General features: G+C 41.6%; 1 protein-coding gene and 1 long non-coding RNA gene across 3 annotated transcripts in view; one reads left to right on the top strand and one right to left on the bottom strand.

The window, feature by feature from the left end:
* The window catches only part of Bnc2 (basonuclin zinc finger protein 2), a 407,276-nt gene that overhangs the window by 29,166 nt on the left and 365,512 nt on the right, over positions 1–12,598 (top strand). The gene's annotated exons all lie outside the window — the stretch shown is intronic.
* On the bottom strand, positions 1,967–5,242 carry LOC131903746 (uncharacterized). Its single transcript, XR_009377583.1, has 2 exons — positions 5,156–5,242; positions 1,967–2,298 (listed from the first exon to the last, which is right to left on the bottom strand). It is a non-coding gene; the product is annotated as an uncharacterized LOC131903746 (long non-coding RNA).

Here is a 12,598-nt window from a genome sequence, read left to right as displayed (position 1 = left end):
AGTTTGGCCTTACAGTTGTAACACCCAACTTTTTACATGAGTGTTGGGGATCAGAATTCACATCTGATGCTTGCAGAGAAGACACTTTATCAACTGAGCCATCTCCCCATCTCCATTTTAATCCATTTGTCTTCCAATGATGTCTTGAATGCTTGTTTTATGTGGTAGATTCTATACTAATATGTAGGGGTTAATATGAGGGGGGAAACTCCTAAAGCTCCTTTATGCTTAAGGAGTTTCCATAGGGATTCAGTTATCTGTATCAGTAGATGATCAGACAAAATTGTAAATTGGTAGCTGGGGTACTTAGGAATGCACACATTGGCTTCCAGGTATAAGTCTTCTGAATTCTCTGAGGAAGACATCATTGTTTTTCTAAGAAGAGTGAGTAGACCTGGGAAGGTCGTGGGATTGCCTGAGGTCAGGCAGCTGGTATATTAGAGTCTGGCTTAGTTTGACTGGAAGACTTGCATAGTTTTCTCTTTGTTTTCTGCAGCAGCCACACCTTGTAAACCAGTGTGGGGAAAGGAATAAAGAGACCCTAGTTTTCAGAAGTATTGATCTGGTTTTGAAATGTTTGAAATAAATGAGCTCTAACAAGTACAAATGGCATTTCCAAATTTAATTCTTTTATCAGGGTAGTCTAAGAGTGAAAATTAAATACTTACATTATCAGAATTATTGTTGCTATTATTTCTGCTTTGGGATTTCTCAAAATCCCCCACTACTAAGAGGGGACCACCAAATGATGAGGGTTGACATCTTTGAAGGGCCTTTCAGCTGAAGTCAGAGGATGAAGAGAAATGAAGTCACCTCATGAGGGGTACATGCTGCACTTGTGAATGGGGTGGACGCAGGTCATGCAGAGAGAGTATGGCCAGGTATGACTGGTGAGTAAGCTGTCGACTGGCCCTGGATGGGGAGTCCTTTTTAGGGATCACAGTCAGGTGGAGGTTTTAAGCAGAATTTGGTCTCAGACCGCTTCTTTTTTGTTTTAAAGAATGTGGCCATGTGTCAGTCCATTGGAAGTGGTCCTGCTAGATCCATGGACATCACTTGTTTCATGTGCAGGAATAATGATTCCTTATGGAAGGAAGCCAAACATCCAGTGATTTCTAGCATGCCAGGGATCTCTGATGGCCCTGCAAAGACAATGGCATTGCAAACCAGAGGAGAAAAGTGTTCTTTGTGCATGCTGAATATAAAGGAATATAGTCAACCATTACTGTTCTGAAGCCAGTGATGACTCCAGGGTTGTCAGTTCTCAGTCTGGCTCCTCCCACCTCTCCTCTTGGCATTTTAGTGCTTGCAAAAGCAACATGTTTCAGGAGATGGGGTGGGGGGAAGATTATAGTTCAAACTCAAAGTAGGTCATTGCTTTTTTTTTTTTTTTTAATAGTCATGGTAAAATGATTATATAAACAGAAGGTTGCAATTGTCCTCAAGAAGGTGTTTGGATTTTGTTGGAAATCTTGACGTTCACTTTTAGGCAGAGGGCATCTGAGAGAATTTTCTGCATGAGGGATGGTCCAGTTGTCATTTGAAGATAGGGAGAAAAGTTGGCAGTAGAGCAAGGGAAGGCTGGAGCTGTAGATTTGTCTTCTCTTCCCCAGATGCAGAGCGGGGTAGTGTTGGGTAAATGAATGACCTGATTGCTTGTTGTGTGGAGAAGTAATTTAGACTAAAGGTCTCGAGCTTTGTTCAGCTGTTTCTATTTACTTCTTCCATTTAAATGCTATATGGAAAGTGCTTAAAATTTAGGAATTACCAAAAATATTTTTCTTAGAAATTAATAGTGCTATGCTTTGTCTTAAGATTTTCAAAGGTCCCTTGAGGGAGTCTTTTGTTTGGTGAAAATTTTGAGATAGGATCGTTGACTCACTTGTTTTAAAGTCAAGGCCGTGAATGGGATCGGGGGCTTCATGGATTTTTGTGTAAACGGATGACATAGTCATAGTCAGCAGACCCAGTGTTACAGCTGTTTATTTACTTGTTATGGAGCTGGAAGTTTAAGGGCTCATTCATACTAAGCAGTGCCACTTGTCACTACTGACCTGTCACTCCCCAGCCCACAGCTCCAGCTCTGTTCTTGACCAGGGATTCTTTTGGCCTCCGAAACTGGGCAGAAGATGCTCTGCTCTGTGTGTTTGTTTTACAAATTTCTGCCTTTCTCTGGAATTCTTTACTATCTTCATGGTTTCTTTTCCCTTGGTAGCATGACACATGGTGGTGACCTCCAAGAACCAGGCCAGCAGGGTTTATATAGAGAGTTCCAGGCCAGGCCTTTATAGTAAGATCCTGGGGAGGGGAAGGGAAAGGAGGGGACCGGAAAGAAGGGGAGAGGAGGGAAGGGAAGGTTAGGTTAGGTTAGATTTTTAATGCCCACATTATTCACCATTCCTGACCGTCCTTAACTTACTAGTAGTTATTTACTGTTCTGTAATGCCACAGAGACTAGTAAAGGAATTGCTGCTACACAGGCTTAGTTTCTTAGATCGTTTAAAAAAGAAAGATTTATTTATTTCATTTTCAATATGTGTATATATGTGTGCGCCTGTGTGTGAGAATGTGCATATGAGTGCTAAGAGGGCATTGGACCCCTGCAGCTAGAGTTACAGGCAATTGTGAGCCACATGACCCCCATTCCCCCCAACACACACATCAAGTGCTTGCAACTATCTGTAACTCCAGCTCCAGGGAACCCCATGCTTCTGGCCTCCTCCAGCACCTGCACTATTGTGTACATATCCACCTGCAGACGTACACACGTGTAATTAAAGATAATAAAAATAAGTAAACAAAAGGCTCCAGTGATGTACTGACCTCTGTTTTTAATTGTTGTGGCATCAGACCTGACAGAACTCCTGTAAAAGGAAGGTTTGTTTTGGCTCCCCATTTACTACTCCATCATGGCGGGAAAGGCATGGGGATAGAATAGCTGCATCCATGACCACAATAGCTCATGGTGGGGCTTGTTTACAGCTTGGGAAACCAGAAAACGGAGAGCATGATTGGAAACTGGTTGTGTTATTATCCTCCCCCTCATTCCCCCCCCCCTCGGTGACCCACTTCTACCTGTTAGGTCCTACCCCACACCCCCAACAGCAAGACCAGCCAGGGACTAAGTGTTAAAACACATAAGCCATGGGGCTTTTCACATTCAAATCATAATACCATGTTTTTAAAGAGACAAAAATTACAAGTTCAATTTGAGAACCTTGAGAAGGATAAGAAATGCTCTGGAAGTGAGTATGAACAGTCTCAGTCCTTTGAACACACACAAGCTTATTCCTTGCTGGTTAAATACTAAGATTAAGGGAGGTGAGAATGGTCACGGAAGCACAGCCATCTTTCAGACATCTGACACTTCATTTTACAAATGTGCGCATTTGTAATTTCAGCTTACAAAGGCTTTTAAATATTTGGCTTTTTTATTTGAAAAATTTGACAGCCCTTTATGAAGTTTTTAAATTTGGTTGTAGAGAGGTGACTAGATTGGACTATAATAATAATAAAGTGTGCTCTGCAAATTGCAAATATCCAGATGATTTCTGGTTTTTGGAGGTTGCCAGCAAATGTTTATGAATTAGACTTTGGCAATGATTACTTTAGGTTGTCAGGTTCTCTCACAAGGAAAGGACAACACTCTCTTTTAGAGGGGGGATCATTTTCCGTGACCGTGAGTCTCTTACCGGCTTCATTCTGCCAGCTGCCAGGGTGGCCAGTTTCTAGAAGGCCGAAGCAATGCCCTTCACTTTTATTGTTCTTTGACCTAGGTCTCCATGACAAGTTTTTCAGCCCCCAAACATCCTCAACATCCTCCTCCGCCAGGTGACAGTTGGGAATACCACAGTGAGGAATGAGTTGAAGATTTGTCCCATTTACTGCTCTCAAATAATAATTTCTCCCCACCCCTTGGAGATGTGCTTTCAGGTCTAAATCACCAAATGGGGTTTATCAGAGAAGAAACATGTCCTTAGATGTTTACCATGGAAAGGAGATGTGTAAGCTGGCCGTCACCTAGAATGAGAGTACCAGGTGAACGCTGCCTGCCCCTGGCTGAGGCGATAGTTTACGGGCCCTAGTGAATGTTAAGCTTAAGCAACTTAAACTTTAAACATTAAATAAACAGTTGTATATCATAACTGTGTATATTATAGAGATAATTATATTCCAGAGCAGTTATGTTCTTTGTCTAAACCATGTTAGAAAACCATTACAGTTTTTATTGAAACAAAATTGCGCGGGATCTGAAAGAAAATCTGGACTATAGTGATTGAAAAGCTTTTGAAATAGTCTAAGTTTCCACGCAGACTTCTATAGTCTTGTATAGTCACAGATGCAAGCCTTCGTGGGGAGACTGTAGTGGGCATTTTTATACATATTTAGGCACAGGGAGGGCTTGTGCACCGCAGTGAGGATATGGTGGCTTCCTACTTTCTTTAGTGAGGTGTTTTTTGTTCCTCTGGGGAAATAAACTTTCCATTTATTTTTCTTCAGTATTTTTAAACTTGGTTACTTATTTTTTTTTTAAATAAATAATCCCTGCTACTGGTTATATGTAGAACCTAAGTACATTTTGTCAAATTTTGTACATTAAAAATTAATTTGACTCAGTGAGTGTTTAGCAAGTGCCTACTGTGTGCTAGATGTTTCCAGAATTCCTGTTTTACTTGTGAACTTTTAACACTGGGCACAGCTCTAAATTGTTCTTTTCACAGTTACACCAGAGAACAGGAAACTAAGGTGAAAATGGATTTTGGGCCCATGTAGTTTTCTAGCCATTTCTATGTATTCTATTAGAAAAATATTTTTTAGAAGTGTTTTGAGTTAAGGAATCAACCGACTTGTCCAACTTGTGAAAGTCTATGGAACCACACACTACCATCAAAAAAAAGAACATTTGAGATCAGGAATGTGATCGTTCAGTCACCTAATAAAAGGGTGCTTAGCTACACATTCAGGGCAGAGAAACAAAACTATTCACTTGATGGAGGGAGAGCAGGCCAGGAGACAGATCCCAACCCCAAGATAGAATGCTTCAGAAACATGTTGCCATTAATATTTAAGACGGAACGCGTTCTGAGCCGGTCGTCTCCTCTCCTCTCCCCCTTCCTCTCAGCATTCATGTTTTAGTTTGCTCCCAAATGCTCACAAGTCCATGCCAGACGGAAATTCGCAGAGGCCACTCAGGAGGTGCTCGGAGGAGGAGGAGGAGGAACCGTTGCACTCAGTCCTCGAGGCCGGCCAGCCGGGTGGGTCCGGAGTCCTCTGCAGCTGGGGACTCCCTGCCTCCACTGCCTCTGCCGCGGCCCCTCCCCCAGCCTCCGGAGTCGCTCGGAGGCCATCTAGTCATACGCTGTCCATCAGATGTGTTTACTTTCTCCCTGACAGCCGACACATCTGGAGCACATATTCAGGTTACTGCAGTGCCACTAGACACATTCCACAAGATCATTTCAGCGGTTGTTATGGCGATCTTCCTCCCTCCAGTGATTTTCAAGTTGCATGACAGAAATAGCTGGGGCTAACCAGGGGGACAAAAGTCAACGGGATCAGGAAGGGCTTCTTTCACAGAATGAACTAATTAGTGACCCTGCTTTCTTCACAGGGCAATGAGCATATGGTTTAATAAAGTGAGTCTATGACACTTTTTTTTCTCTCTCTCTCTGTAGGCAAAGCTGTCACTGACTGAAAACTGTTCTGTTTTTACTGGTGGGATGTAGTCTTCTGTCTTTCAACAGAGTTTTCTTCACAAGTAGAAAACGTTTGCTCCTGAGAGTTAAACTTCAGAACTTTTTCTTGGCTTAGTACTACCTAACTGTAGCAGGTCTTTCAACTTAAAGAGACAGTGTTCTTTTTCTATGCCCACCCCTGAAAGGATTGGCCTTGCTCAAGACTGAGTCTTTTCGGTGAAGGTTTTCTAACCAATATGAGTGGGTTCCTGGAGGTTCAGATAAATGGGATATGTTGTTTATTGTGGGTTTCCTATAAAATGTGATCAATAGTTCTCACTGGATTAGCTCCAGGTTTATTTGTTTCAGTGATGTTTGTTGAGTACAGTTATAGAATGTATTATTAAAAGGTTTGGTTAAGCAACTCCAGTTCTTATCACAAATAAGTAACATGCAGGACTTCTGGTTATAATTCAATTTTTTTCCTCTGAGGCTTAACTTTTTACATTTCTTCTAGGTTTCTTGACAACTTTACAGCATAAACACATCATTGTAGACATTGGAATTTAGACTTGAGATCATTGTATTAGGAAGTAGAAATACTGCTTGTAGTTTATAATGGATATACAATGTTCCAAAGCACTGACATCTTGATTGTTATATGAAGAAAATAAACATGCCTTAATAAATATTTTTGGTTAAGTAGCTTTGGAATATGGATTGATTCAGGGGGTTGGGAAGATGGCTCAGGGAGTCAGGTGCTTAATGTACGTGCATGAGGGTCTGGGTATGATTCTGCAGGGGGAGGAGGCAGATAGACAGATGGACCACGAGGGCTTGCTGACCAGCGAATCTAGTTGGAACAGCCCAGTTGAAGAGACCTCGTTTCAAAACAAGAAGAGAAAGGTGGTGAGGGAAAGAGCTGAACCAACCCACATTGACTTCTGGCCTCTACGAGTGCACATACAGGCCTGCACACAAACACCTGTATGCTGCACAGCACACACACCAAAAACAAACAAGATTATACAGTCAGACTAACGTTCTCACTCTCCTGTTATCAACTCATCTTCTTCTTGGCTTAGTATTCCTGTACTCTTTTTTTTTTTTTTTTTTTTTTTGTGTTTTCGAGACAGGGTTTCTCTGTGTAGCTTTGCGCCTTTCCTGGAACTCGCTTGGTAGCCCAGGTTGGCCTCGAACTCACAGAGATCCGCCTGGCTCTGCCTCCTGAGTGCTGGGATTAAAGGCGTGCGCCACCACCGCCCGGCAGTATTCCTGTACTCTTAATGGAATCTTCGGAAATACAGCCCGTTGCCTGCATTTTGTACTTGCAGTTACCACAGAGTCCACTGTTCCCTCTCTCTCTCCTTGTCCCTTCACTGACATTCCTGACTTTCTTACACCTCATTTTAGGGTTAGTCCCCAGGCATCAGAGTCATGTGAGCAACAGTACTTACAATTGCCTTACAGTTGAAATGCTTGTATGTTGACTGAATTCTCTGAATTCTGAAAATATGATAATGGGAAGCAAGTAAGGAATTTAGAGTTGGACTCTTTCAGGATTCTTCACTCTGGAGTCATCTGTTTAATGTTCTCCTTTCTCCCACCCTCATCAAATTCCTATTACCTGGGTCCTGCTGAGGCTGGTCACTAGGCTGCTCTCATGAAGGGTAGGAGGACACTAAAGGTCACATAATTAGATGTGAATTTAATTCACAGAGACCTACTTGTCGCTTCGTGTGTTTCTGCTAGTCACACATTATTAACTGTGGTGCCTTTCAGGGCCTCAATTACTCGGGTATCATGCAGGACTGAACTCAAGTAAGAATCTGGAGAGTGGTTATAAAATGATGTTAACCTCTCCAGTTGTAACTTCCCAGTAATTAAACCTGGTCTGGTCTGAGTATTGTAGTCGGTGTTGTGGTAGCTCTCTCTAAGTCTAATTGGTAATGTTAGTAAGATCATAGCCCTTAGTGCCAGTAATCTGGGAACCGGAATGAGCCAAAAGAAGTCACTTCCACTAACCCTTGGCTTCTCTGTATCAGGTGAGGAAGCTAGCTTGTGTCCACATCACAGTGACATTGTATACATAATGATTCTAGTTGATTTCATAATTCAGGTAGCTCAGTGTATACGTCCAGCTCTCCTTTCGTCCATCTTTACACTGTACGTAGTTTGTTGTCTTTTTTTTTTTTTAAAGATTTCATTCAGTACAGAGCTATTGTTCCCATGGGTTACTTGATTTGCCATGGTGAAATATCCATGCCTAATAAAAGGGCTACTTTTGACTCTTATTTCAGTCATTTCTGCCAAAATTTAAAATCAAAGGTGTAAAAAAAAAAAACCCCATATATTTTATAAAGATCCTCAAGTTTTAAATTTTCTTTTACATTTATTCTTTTGTGCCCTTGAATGTGGCAACCAGCTTAATTCAGTTAAGCATCCTGTGCGCCAGAACAGTTTGCCTACGTGTGATAGCTAAATAAATAGTGGATTATTCAGTATGGCAGTGATCATCTCAACTTCCAGGATTTTCTCAGTTGTGAAATGTTTGTGTTAAGGATGACATTTTTGTTGTTTCTGTTACAGTCTGACAGCTGAGGATGCTTTTAAAACCTTCTAGTCACTTAAAGCAGAGCTGTGCTACATAGGCTGGGTGGTTCTAAAAGGCAGGTCCTATCCATCACAGGACAGTGAGTCTCGGGGTTGTGGGGGGAGATTGAGGGGTGAGGGAAGGAGCCGGAGAGAAGGGGGAACTGTTCTGTCCAGTTTACATTTGTCACCAGTGACTAGCTTTTAAAAAATGTATTAGCTCTGTATGGTGGTAAGTAAGATCCAGCTGCAGGGGATTACTGCTTTGAGTGGGTCGGGGAGCTTGGAATGTATTCACTTCCATCAGGGGATTTGTGTCCCTCGTCATCTGCCTTAGCATTGCTAAAGCAGTAAAGATTAAGAACAGGCCAGTGTCACCTGCCCTGAACTTTGAAAACAGCCCTGGAGCCATTAAATAAAGAGAGGTGGTGGTTTAGAGAGTGTCCCTTTTCTGTGTCCCAAAGTGTTTTTCAAATGGCATAAATGAAATAAAAGGGAACACATATGTAGGCTCAGGTGAAAGGCTGTATTGTGGTTGACTTATTTCCACAACTTGCTGAACATGTCATGGTCATGATTTACGATGAACAAACAGCTTTCACAAATAACTTTCTGCTAATGAACATTTTTGTGAGATGGATTCCAAACCAAGATGAACAGTCGGCAGTTAGGAGGGAATGCTCCTGAGAGATTCAGTCTCACTCCATAGGAGAAAAAGTCTTTGCTCGGTTGGGTTTTGGTGGCCCTCCCCTCCCCCTGGAAGAAAGTTAAGAGAACACCACAAAGGTTTGCTTTTTTCAGGGATTTTGAAATTCAGCGTTCATGCCAGCAAGCAGTTTGGAGGCAGGAAGTCTTTCCTAGTAGTGCAGTCATGAACTGGTGAAGTCGAAGCATCTGTAAGAATTTAGAGGGAATATCAGCTTTCTCAAAGCTCCAGCCCTGTGTAATGAGGTGCAAATGACAGCAGTGCATAGCCGTCCCCACCCCAGTTGTGGAATGGGATGCAGAGACCAGAAATGCAGAGGACGGGCATTTCAGAGCTCCCCTTCCCTGCAGCACATCGTGTGTTTTTCAGATGACCAAGGATAACCTCGACTTTTAGGGTCGACAAGGAGTAAACAAGTGATCTTCTGCTCAGCATCTCTAGGTGCCACTTCAGAAAAGTGGTCGTTTGAGGGTATGGGTGTGTGAAATGATACACCTACTTATCTGACTAAGTTAGCAAGAGTTTTTAGCTTGAAGTAAACTTCAGCCGATTTGTATCTTTGGCAGGCATTTCTTTCTTTAAGGGGGAAAAGAAAGGGGGAATAAGGAAAAAAAAAGTGATTTGTTTGAAGAAACACATCTGGGGTGTGATCTGCTAGATCATAACACCAGATGGCAAGTTTAGGCTGACAACTGAACCCATGTTAGCATGGTCAGACTGTATCTTCATATATCATAGCCGCCTTCCCCAGCCTGCCCATGCACAGGAAGCCGAGCAGTTATTGGCACCCTGGGCTCACAGGCATCGTGCGTTTTTGGCTTTGGATGTTCTTTCACTGCCTCTCTGCTGTTTATAGACAAGGCCGGCTTTCCTTGGCAACCCTTGAAACAGGCTCCCTCTGCTCATACCTTTTCAGAAATATGTTTTGTCGAGGCAAAGGTGTGGTGCCTTAAGGTGGCTGATGCTTGTCACGACAGGCATGGCATTAGCTGGGCTGAGTGGTGACTAGAAGTGACAGCGTGGGTTTGAGGTGCCTCGGGGCCCCTCAGTCAGCACTCCTGCCTGAGCATTGAGAATATGAAAGTGTCTCAGAGCTCCGTTGCTCGTCTAGAGATAACAGTTAGGCAGAGTGTGGCTCTGAGGGGACTGAGGACAGGCAAGTGTGTTTGCGCCTCTTTATTTTCGTGTAGTAGTTCGTACTGGAAAGGACCATGTATGTGGCCTTTGGAATGATAGCATGCAGGCAGGCAGGCAATGCCAGGAGCCACAGGAGAAGGGATCTCTGAAAATCACGGGTCAGGTTCTTAAGTTTTTGTTTTAGATTTAATACTTGTGCATGGGTCAAATGGACAGCATGTTTATAAATGTTTAAAAAACAACAACAAAAGCATGAATAAACTTCACTTGACACCTCAGAGGAGCAATACCTACTACAGTCTCGCTCATTGCCACTTGACCTGCATCTCTTCAATAGTAGTAGTCGGAGCCTGTATTTGGTATTGATTGACAAGAATTCTCAGTAGTTTTTATTACTCCCAATCATTGGGTTTTATTATAAGTTCCAGGAATTCTTAGGCTTTTAACTACTGATTAATGGACATATGTATAATCTATACAAAGAACTGTAAAATGCATTAATTAATCTATTCTACAAACTAAGATTAGTTTGAGTTATCTGTGGCTATCTTATAAGGTCACAGTTCTAATTTAATTTGGTAGGACTTGCTAGAGATTTGAATGAGATTTGAACATCACTTCCTAGGAGAGGGAGAAACAACCTTTAGAAGAAGCCAGTGAATGTTCTTACTGGGCAAAGCTTGATTCTTCCTGAATGTTCTCTCCCTCCCTTCGTGAGCTTTCTGTGCATCAGATGTGGCAGTAGCTTTTGAAACTAAGACGGTCAGATTGCTTCCCAAGTTTAGGTTGATTGCTTGCCACAAGTGAAATTTTTCAAGTCTAATTTTTGTTTGCTTTTGTTTATTTTTGAGTCAGGGTCTTGGTATGTTGCCCAGGCCAGTCCTGAATACACAGACTCAGGAGGTTGTCGTGCGTTAGTCTCCTGTTACGGTGCTTGGTGTGACATGCAGTTGTTACATGCCACCATAGAGCTGTTGTATATACAATGTTTGGCACACACACTCCTTATTGTTACAGAGAAGTTTGCTAGGCAAATCACTGAGCAGAAATTATTGAGTACTGAGAGCTTGCTTCTTTGCAAACTAGTGTGCCTCTTGTAAACAAAAGAAAACACTTAGTTGGTTCTAAGGAAACTTAGCTCAACTTCCCACTATGGGGAAAATCCATCAGGTAACTGAGTAGAGGGCTGATATGGTTTCAGTGATTGTGTTGGAGGGAGACCCAGATTTATAAAACAAAATCATTTTTAAAATTCCTTAAACTGCCGGGCGGTGGTGGCGCATGCCTTTAATCCCAGCACTCGGGAGGCAGAGGCCGGCGGATCTCTGTGAGTTCGAGGCCAGCCTGGGCTACCAAGAAAGGCGCAAAGCTACACAGAGAAACCCTGTCTCGAAAAACCAAAAAAAAAAAAAAAATCCTTAAACTATGTGAGTTACAGTAATTTGAAAGGGACATGTCATAAGTACTACTAAGTTAAATTCATAGTATACTTTAGAGTTTCCATAATTTTTCATGGTTTGAAGTAAATATATGCTGAGTATAGTGTGTGCTTACCATTTATAAGGTCCTGGCTTGTATTCCCAGCATCAGAAATAAACAGAAAAACTATGTATGTTTACATTTGCAGAATAGTAATGATGTTAGAATGCTCAGTTTATAATATTACATACAGACACGAGCCTATTTCATTTCTGAATTAGTATAATTTTAGTTAGGATGTTTCTGTTTACAAAATACTATTTAAGTCCTTTCCTTTCCTATCTGTCACCTAGTAGGTTTTTTTAAGAATTTTTTGATGTATATTTGCTTTATTGTGCCCTATATGTTTGGTTAAATAATAGCATTGGTATTTTCAAAATGTTTCTTGATTTGAGAATCAGTCTTCAAATAAACTTCAGGCAGTTTCAAGGTTGCTATCCTTCTGCCTATCTCCTTTTAAAAAGGTTTTCCTTAAAGGTTGTGTAGTGGAAATCCACCTACTTGTCTCAAAATTGCTGAACTGGCCCTACTTTAAACACCACTGGGAGTTTAAAAGAATGAACTTTTGTGTTTAGATTTCCTTGAGATTGAATAACTGGCCTATGATAGTGTACACGTCCCTTAGTGTCTTCATCTTACAGTGAAATTTAGGCTTATTTTATGATTTTTTTAATAATAAAATAAGACAATATTAACAGTATAGAGCCTGTCATACTATAGTAGAGGGAGGTGTAACTCTTGAGAGTTACTACTGGTATCATTGTAATAGAAAATATGAAATGTAAAATGGACTGTGAATATTAGAGGAGTGGTCAGATACTGCATACCACATAGTTTTCTAGAAGTTGGGATTTGGAAATTATATCCTTAATGCCTCTGAAGTATAAATTCCCCAGTCCCTCACTCCTTTTTCAGTTTGCTTCAGGCTCCATGAAGATAGTGGATGTCATTATGATTTAAACTGAATGTAGTGCTTGACTGTAGTGCTTGGCCCTGTTTCTAAGGTTCT

Source organism: Peromyscus eremicus, chromosome 2 (assembly GCF_949786415.1).
Source record: "Peromyscus eremicus chromosome 2, PerEre_H2_v1, whole genome shotgun sequence".
Lineage (NCBI taxonomy): Eukaryota > Metazoa > Chordata > Mammalia > Rodentia > Cricetidae > Peromyscus > Peromyscus eremicus.
The sequence above is the reverse complement of the archived record's forward strand: the minus strand, read 5'-3'. Positions and strand labels throughout refer to the sequence as shown.